The sequence below is a fragment of the Leuciscus leuciscus genome (assembly GCF_965113295.1).
Source record: "Leuciscus leuciscus genome assembly, chromosome: 6".
NCBI lineage: Eukaryota > Metazoa > Chordata > Actinopteri > Cypriniformes > Leuciscidae > Leuciscus > Leuciscus leuciscus.
This window is the reverse complement of record NC_138730.1, coordinates 15,385,201-15,394,968: the sequence shown is the minus strand read 5'-3', so window position 1 is coordinate 15,394,968 and position 9,768 is coordinate 15,385,201. Positions and strand designations below refer to the sequence as shown.

The window sequence follows — 9,768 nt, the reverse complement described above, 5'->3', positions numbered from 1 at the left end:
ATTTTGCGCACACACACGGTTCTAAAAAATGAACTAATCTCTATTTTAAATTAAATTATTATTAATAAAATATATAAGATTAGATTAGATTAGATTCAACTTTATTGTCATTACACAAGTACAGGTACAAGGCAACGAAATGCAGTTTAGGTCTAACCAGAAGTGCAATAGCAGCAAGTGCAGGATATACAGTGGTTCCATAAGTGCAGAACATGGATATGTACTGAATAAATATAGAGTTGAATACTATTATAAACAAAAAATTACAGATAGATTTGTCCTATGAATATAATATACAGATAACTATTACTGTGAACAGAATTTACAGCTAGATATGTACTGAATATAATATACAGATGGCTATTACTATAAACAGAATTTTTACAGATAGATATGTACTGAATATAATATACAGATGACTGTTACTATAACAGAATTTTACAGATAGATATGTACTATGAATATATATACAGATGGGTGTTACTATAAACAGAATGTGAGCATAATATACAGATGGCTATTACTATAAACAGAATTTTACAAATAGATATATGTATAAGTTAGGCTAAAATGAGCAGTATAACAATGGATTTAAAGTAGTGCAAATAAAGTTTGGACAGAAGCTATCCGAGTGAAAGTGCAGTGGAAGTAATTGCATATTACAGTTAAAGTACGGTATTGCAAATGTATATGTAAACAGTCGGTACTGTAAATAAACAGTCGGCAGTGCAAATTGAGCATATTCCAGTCAAGGTAGTAGTGCAAGATGCATATGTAAACAGTTGTTTCTGTAATAACAGTCAGCAGTGCAAATGAACATTATAGTATTGCAAATAACAAAATGGAGGCAGGTGTGAGGAGGGAGAGGAGAGTCAATCAGTATATGAGGGGAGTGGGATCAATGAGGGTTAGAGTTTAATAAAGAGACAGCTCTGGGGAAAAAACTGTTCTTTAGTCTGCTGGTCCTGGTCCGGAGGCACCTGAAACGCCTGCCGGAGGGCAGGAGAGAAAACAGTCTGTGGGCTGGGTGAGAGGAGTCCTTAAGGATGCTGCGAGCTCGATGCAGACAGCGTTTCCTCTGGATGTGCTCGATGGCAGGTAGTGGAGTCCCAGTGATGCGCTGGGCGGTTTTCACCACCCGCTGCAGTGCCTTGCGCTCTGCAACAGAACAGCTCCCATACCACACTGTAGCACAGTTGGTCAGGATGCTTTCTATTGCACAGCGATAGAAGTTCACCAGGATAGTGGAGGAAAGCTGATTCTTCCTCAGTGTCCTCAGGAAGAAAAGGCGCTGGTGAGCCTTCTTGACCAGGCTGGAGGTGTTGGTTGTCCAGGTCATGTCCGCCGAGATGTGGGTCCCCAGGAACTTGAAACTGGAGACACGCTCAACAGCCATTCCATTGATGTGGATGGTGTCGTGTGTGCCTCTTGACACTTTCCTGAAGTCCACGATGAGCTCCTTCGTTTTGGTGGTGTTGAGGAGCTGGTTATTTTCAGTGCACCATGTGGCCAGGTGCTTGTCTCCTCCCTATAGGCAGTCTCATCGTTGTTGCTGATGAGACCAATCACCGTTGTGTCGTCCGCAAACTTGACGATGGAATTAGATCCGTACACAGGCTTGCAGTCGGAGGTGAAGAGGGAGTAGAGAAACGGGCTTAGCACACAGCCCTGTGGTACACCAGTGTTGAGTGTGATGGACGTGGAGCAGTTGGAGCCTGATCGAATATTCTGGGGTCTGTTGGTCAAAAAGTCCAAAATCCAGTTGCACATGGAGGTGTTGATGCCCAGGTCTCCAAGTTTGGCTATTAACTTAGTTGGGATGACAGTGTTGAATGCTGAGCTGAAGTCAACAAACAGCATGCGTGCATAAGTGTTCTTATTGTCCAGATGTGTGAGCACAGAGTGCAGTGCCATGGAAACTGCATCCTCTGTGCTCCTATTGCTACGGTAGGCAAACTGGTGTGAGTCCAATGTGGATGGAAGAGAGTCTTTTAGGTGTGCCAGGACCAGCCGCTCAAAGCACTTCATTACGATGGGTGTGAGTGCTACAGGGCGGTAGTCGTTAAGGCACTTCGGGCTGGAGTGTTTTGGCACTGGCACAATGGAAGTGCATTTAAAGCATGTTGGTACAGCTGCTTGGGCAAGAGACAGGTTGAAAATGTCTGTAAAAACCCCAGCGAGCTGCTCCGCACATATAACCAATGAATAATAACATATGTTACTAAAATGTATTTAAAAAATGTAAACAAAGTTTTAGATAAATAAATATATAAATAAAAACACCTTACATTTCCAGAGAGGTGAAGTAGTTCTTTATGCAACGATAAAAAACAATCCAAAAAGCAAATAGTTGACCAGATGAGCCTCGGGGGGACAATGTCACAGTAAATCTAGTCTGCGTTCCAGAGTACATCCAGAGTTTTATACTAAATCCATTTAAAAGCATAACCTTATAAATTAGATATTTTAAAATTAAAGACTGTTTAAATCAAATCTTTAAAGTTTTATTAAAATCATATCTTCTATTTATCTTCTTAGAAGACTTATGTATTATTTTTACTAAACAGCGTCTGTTCAAAAACTTTAGATTTAAATAAAAGCAAAAAGTATGCTTAGGCATCTTAGATCTTAATACAAAAATATTTCAAACAGTAGTTTTGTCCATACAACATGAAACATGTTGTCAAAGTTTGTCACAATGTTTTTGTTGCTGTTATGTTGTTTTAAGAAATCCGAGGACTCCACGTTGCTCTTATTTAGACTAAGTTTGTATCATTTGGAAAATCACCACACAATTTCAGAGACGCGATGTGTGATAAGTAAAGTTGGTCTTGAGCGAATATTTAATTTTACTCGTCTTAATTCAAAGCATGATCTTACTGGTAGCTATGATCTATTACACGTATAAGATCATTTTTACTTATATCTCCCGAACTATCCTTAATCAGTGTGGAAACACACAAGGTGAAACCCTTTACTGAGAATATACTATCGGTTATCTACTCAAAATATATGTAGAAGTTTAAATCCGGTGTTTAAAATCTGTCTGGTGGTCGCATGGACAGACTTTGGGTAGAGCTGATGATACTATAGCAGGAAGCATGCCCTTTGACCTCCTCAATTGTGGAGTTTTTTTTTTTTTTTTTTACTCTACTACAAGTTAGTTCTCCCAAAAGAATTTCTCCCATCTAGCGGTGAAATTGTATTCTGCATTTAAACGAATAGTGCTCTCTAGCGCCTCGCTTTTTGCAACTGCGTGTTGCAACTGCGGTAGCCGTGTGTCAAGAAGCAATGACAACATGTCTTCCAATAGCACTTCATCGAGTTTAATTGTACATGTTCTACTGTTATGCTTCCTATATAATGATTTACACAAGCAAGCAATGAAAAAAAGCTTGTAATTTAGACCGTAACTTTGACTCACCCGTCGAGAAGAAAGCAGACAACTTCCCTTTCAAAGTCTTTCTCCTTCATTAGCTCTTTCCACCTGGGAGAAGCTATCCCGATATTTATTTACATCCCGATAAATTAAATTTTTGCATTTAGGCCACAAGGATTCCTTCTCCTGTGGCTCGGCATAAGTATGATCCAGCATTATATTGTACCGTGCAGTGCAGCCTTTTCAAATTTGCCGGGGGCAGTATCAACGCCTCTCATATGGTCTAGCGGTTAGGATTCCTGGTTTTCACCCAGGTGGCCCGGGTTCGACTCCCGGTATGGGAAGACAATTTTTTTTATATTGCCAACAAATTCAAGTTATTCAAGTTCATCAATAATCATTTTTAGTTATTCATAGTCTTAGAGTCCTACACGAACTGCAGAAACAAGAAGAAGATATGTAAAAACTCATAAATGCTGTTTCAGTACTGAATCATTTTCACAAATACAATTATATTGAATTCAGAAAATTTCACTATGGAATATTTACTTTATCTATCATAATTTCAATTTAGTATGTCATCATTTAAATTTTTCATCTCATAATTATGGCGCATAGTCATCATTTTAATTTCAACTTTTTAAGTCATAATTTCGACTTTTTGTCATAATTATTACTTAATTCAGAATTACAATTTTTGTCAGTTACGCCTTTTTAATGTAACACTTAAAACGTTTTTAAGTCATAATTTGGTAGCACTATTTTGATGATCCTTTTGAACGTGCTGTTGACTGTAGTAGTGTTGCACCTGCATGTCCACTAACTCGCTTGTGAGAGTCAGAGTGTGTAAAGTAAACTCTCATTAGTGTTAGTAGAGTATTAGTGGACTGGTAGGGTTAGAATAAGTTGAGATATAGTTGAGTTACTTATAGTCAGTACTAGAATATCTGTTGGGGAGCATCACAATAAAGAGTTAGCAGATATTGAGCACAGTCTAGTTTTTCAGATATTTAAATGACAAAATACAATTTTTCAACCGATTGAATCTACACATGTGAGGCCTTCAGAAGTCATAACTTCAGGGGTCAACGGTTTAGGCCAGTTGGCGAAAACACTGCATGCGTAAAAATCAAATACTGTATTACACTTTTCAAAGGATAATCTAGCTTTAAAGTTAGAATAAAAAGTTAAGTGTCACAAAGTCTGACACAAGGCCATTAACTGGTTCTTTTTGTTTTATAAATGTATTTTGCTTATTTCTACAAACATCAACCTGATAAATATGGACTTACATGATTAAACAAGATAATCATGCTACCCAATACGTCTGACACAACATTTTTAAGATTTTTTTTTTTTTTTTAAATACAATCAAAAATACAAAATTAAAATATTTTGACAATTTTGACAGTCCTACATAAATGCATGTTGATTACTAAGCTTCAGACGTAGCGCAACCACGCAATGTTAGATTTATCTAACACTGCAATGTCTCACTCACAACGCACAACTTTGTGTTGGGTGATCCAGGCATACCTTTACTAAAACAAAATATTATGGAAGTCATTGTACTGTAATTGTAAAATGTAATTCTACCATATTTTATTTATCAATATTATGGCTTCATGTTGATTTAAAGTTTTTGTTTGTTTGTTATTAACTAATACCTTCATCTTTTAACTAACATCCAGCACAAAATTAAAGAGATGTATGAGCTGAGGATGTTCTCTGACCCCAAATAAACAGATAATGGAATGTTCACAATATACAGTTAGATATTCTCCTACTAAGTATGTGTGTAAATAGTTGTGCTTAAATCTTGGGGTGTATTTTTAGACACCATAGTGATGCAAAGTTCCACACCCTATGGACTAACTTTAAAACATAATCTTTATACAGGAATGTCCTTACAATCCATGTAGGATTCAAAAAATCACTGAGAAAAGTTTCCAAATGATGGTTTTATTACTCCGCTAGATTTAGTCATCTTGTTGGACTGTATGTGTTTTAGGTGCAGACGTTTCATTGAGAGCCGTCAACATTCAGTGTTTATAGAAATAAATGACAATTAATAATTTAAGTGATAGTCTTTCTGGTTGCCTAAATTGATACTTCATTTAGTGCAACTTTTCCTCTACCTACGAATCACACAAAGTGCATGCTGTTTTACACTCGTCTAACTATTACACTTAAAGAGGTGCATTTCGCAGCACAGTCATAGATACACAGTTATTTTGTGTGTGTGTGTGTGTGTGTGTGTGTGTGTGTGTGTGTGTGTGTGTGTGTGTGTGTGTGTGTGTGTGTCGCTAAACAACAGTTAAGCTAATGAATTACAGTTGATACGTGTTATTTTTACGTGAAAGGAGGGTTGATTCATTTTTTTATTCTGTTCACACCAATACTTTGACACCCGAGTTTTAGGCATCGTCTTTTAGGCCCGATCCAGAAAACAGGCGTTGTGTTTTATGTCTTAATAATTGTTCTTCTTTTTATGATCTTCTTTTTATTCTGCATAATGCCGAAATGTTTTAACATATCGTAAATTTCAATGGTTAGATAAATCATCTAACTATTATATCTAACAATCAACAGTTATATGTGGAACAAGCTCAGTCGCATTAGAGTTGGATTCTTGTTTATATTGAACAGCATGTTTAACAGCGCTATTGTTCTCGGCCTCATCAAAGTTCACATAGTTTTCACCGGAGCATACCGACTCTGAAACAAGACCAAATATTAGCGCGTAACATTTTGGACACCTTTGTTTTTATGCATCTTTGATTTTGTCTGCATTTCTTCTGAAACACCCTGTTTTGAAATTGTTTGACAATTTTTAACATCACTAGCGTAACACTTATCGTATTGCCGGGTGTGATTGTAATGTTTTCTTTACACTTTCCCCCGGATATCTGTTGCCTACAGTTAGCTGCAATGTTAGTGAACTCTAGGTCTTCTCTTTGTTCATATACGACAGTATTCACATGAATTGGCTTGATTTGATAAAATTATGGTTTAAACCATCATCTTCACGTGAGACATTTACATTATATTATTATACTGTCCCAGTTATTAAATAGCGCTAAAATGTATATTTTATATTTTAACCCTTTATGCGGATATAGAATGCCGCACAAGGTTCTCTGTTCTCTGGTTCTATGTTTTTAAAAATAAAGACAAGGATGCCTCTTTCTATAAGCGACCCTCAAAATCTGTGCATACAACAAAACACGTGTAGGTGTACGATGATTTATCAGAAAATTACTTTTGTTTGAAGAAAAACTTAAATAAGCTGGTGCTTGATAACTATTGAAGTTATATTGAAGTTATGAATTCGGTAATGATGCGATATTTATCACGTTTTAATTTTAACTCAATACTCAAAACATCTTGTTGGTCAAATTAACTTAAAGCCTGCGCAAAATTATTCTTAAAGCACATTAACTTAAAGCATGCGCATCCTAGCTACTTTCTAAAAGTTTGTTACAGAACTTATGGTGAACAATTCACCCATATGTTTTAAACGTGTAATGTTTAATCAGATTTTGTCACTGGATTGAGTGAAAATAATAAACTTCTCCTTTGTTTTTATTCATCAAGTTAAATCTAAAAACTGTTGTTACTTGGATGATAAATATCTTCGTTTTATGATAGGAAAGTACGGACAGCGCCTTTGACCAAGCCTCTACATATGGGGCACTTGCTCAGAGAAGGCGCACATTCTTTGCACACAACTAGGTGACCACAGGGGATGAAGACAATGTTCACTTCCTTATCCATGCAAACTTTGCATGTGCGCTCCTCTTGAAGTCTTCTTAACTGTTCCTCCATAGACAAGTCTGAAAGATCTTGACTCGGGGATGCTGCTTCATTTGTCTGGGCCGTCAGGCCACACTCAAATTCCATCTCTAAAGCAGACTTCACCACAGGGTTGTTCATCATCACTGCATCTTCTGAACGGTCTTCTCCAGGACCCAGGTGTACAACAGGTGGATCAACAAATTCCCTTGAGTCGCTGTCTCCATTAGTCAATAGCTGTTCAAATAGTCTTGGAAATCTTGCTTGAATCTGATGAACAAACTCTTGCCCCTTTTCTTGCAAGAGGTATTCACATCTTGGAAACCACTTGGCATGTTCTACCCATGGATCATCACCAGACTCCCAACATCCGAGTCCACCATCGCAACAAAAGCACTTCACGTCATCATTACGACCAACATAGTAAAAACCAGCCATAGCCAATTGGTCTGGTCGAACAGTTATTCTTGAGGGCCAGTAGACAAATGTGAGCAACCTTTCTTCACACTGTTGCATTGCCGATACATTGAAAAGGCTAGATAAAGGTACATTATCTGCACGGTCACCTCGAACGAAGCGGCAGTTGGGGTAATGCCTCTGGTGTTCTGATACTGCACGATCTCCCGGTTCCCAGTTGCTAAGCTGGCCTCCACAACTGAAGCAAGCCACTCTGTCGCCCTGGCCAAGGTAGTAGAAACCAGCTTTGGCAAGCTCGGCCGGAGCTACTGGTGCAAGAGTCCAATTCTGAAAGGTGTCAAGGCGTTCCTGTTCCCGGCGCATGCCAAGATTGTGACAAGCCGGAGAGCGCTGGTGAGACATATCCTCAACTCCACGGGAGGAAATAGAGCTGGAGAGGGTCAGGTTGCTGAATGCCATGTTTAAGTAAACTCCTCCGTTTGGCCTGAAACGAATGCCGTGGTGGTCGATGTTACGGCTGTCACAGGGGCGGAAAGAGGATGGCTACGTTGCGAAGCAGGGGAAAAGGCAGAGTGAGAGGACGACAGGAGGTTTGCGGTGCCGGGTAAACTCTGGATGAAGACATAAAAATGTGACCACTCAAGCCCTTCTCTCTGTCGGACATCCCATGACTAGTGTCTAGTCGTCCTCTCACATAATCTTATTAAAAAAATTAAATGAACCTCCTGAACAGATAGAAGGTCGACGTAGGGGGTATGAGCTTCCATGAAGCAGGAACCGATGCTAAGAACAAAATCGAATTTTGTTCAACACCACAAAATGTCCTTTCTTCTGTTCTGTACACAGCGGGCAAATTAGTTGTATCATTTGAAAAATCACCACACAATTTCAGGTATTCACATCTTGGAAATGGTTGCCACTTCGGGAATACAGTAATTAAAATGCAGAAAACAAATATTGGAATATTTAATCTTTTAAATCATGTAGTATTTTTAATTATTCTAAATATTATAATACTATTTGTATAAACTCAGACAATACCACAATAGTCATTTTTGTATTTTTTATTTTTATTTCAACATTATACTTTAGACATGATAGACCGGCATTACGTACATAAAGTAAAACAACATTTACAGATGATCTAACCAGAATAGAAAATCTCTGCAGGCTATCATGTCTTGCTCTAGGATGTAGTTGACCAGACTTTCAACTATTTCACCAACGTCAGTTTTTGCATTTTTTGACACCAGTGACACACAGAGATCTGTTACAAAAGTACATATACAGAGAATTTCGTCAATTTCGAATTCGTCGCAACATGAGCGCAACACGTCCAGAACTTTTCTGAGGATTACGCCGTTCGGCTCTTTGCCGTTAAAAAACATGGGCGTTACATCAGGCCATGACTTTGTCAGGCCTCTTACGACATCCATTTCATTTTTGAGATTTGTCACACGTTTGGTATCCTGTGCACAATCGTTTTTCATATCACACGCAGCATCGATGATCCTGTGCATCAAGCCAACCATCTGGCCTCTAAAATGATCTTTAAACATAGAGTCTAGCGTAGCTCTTAAAGGACACTCTTTGCCCGTGGCGCACTCACAATCCGGATGATACCTGTGCCCAGCATCGTCAGAACTCAACGGGGCACCGCTCTCCATCAGGTTTTGCGTCGCCATTTTAGAAGTTTTCAGCTTTTCGTTCCTGGAATGTTCCTGGAATGTTCCTGGAATCTCCTGAGTGAGTCCTTGCGGCACAGTCGTCCAGGGTTTGTGCGTTAATGCTCGGAAGTTTTTGGGTCAGAAGCGTGACTTGTAGAAGCGTAGTTTGCGTCAGGTTCAGGCAAACAGGACTTTCAACTTTTGTTGCAGTAGCACAGCAGTCCTCGGCTAGTAGAGCTAGAGTAGAGCTAGAGCGTGCGATGTCCTGAAATATTTATCAGGACAACAGCTCAGCCCGCCCCACTGTTGTGTAGATTGTACGGGGGGTACAGGAAAGCCATAAATAACTAGTTCCTGCATATCCAACAAGTCCTACATGTCGCCAGAGAGAAGTTTATTATTTTCACTCAATCCAGTGACAAAATCTGATTAAACATGGGTGAACCATAAGTTCTGTAACAAATATTTAGAAAGTAGCTAGGATGCGCATGCTTTAAGTTAATGTGCTTT

General features: G+C 38.6%; 1 long non-coding RNA gene across 1 annotated transcript; it reads left to right on the top strand.

Moving 5' to 3' along the window:
* The first annotated feature begins 5,648 nt into the window (after nucleotides 1–5,648).
* On the top strand, nucleotides 5,649–9,512 carry LOC309500197. The gene is made up of 3 exons (XR_014206500.1): nucleotides 5,649–5,767; nucleotides 8,380–9,387; nucleotides 9,424–9,512. It is a non-coding gene; the product is annotated as an uncharacterized lncRNA (long non-coding RNA).
* Nucleotides 9,513–9,768: the final 256 nt, after the last annotated feature.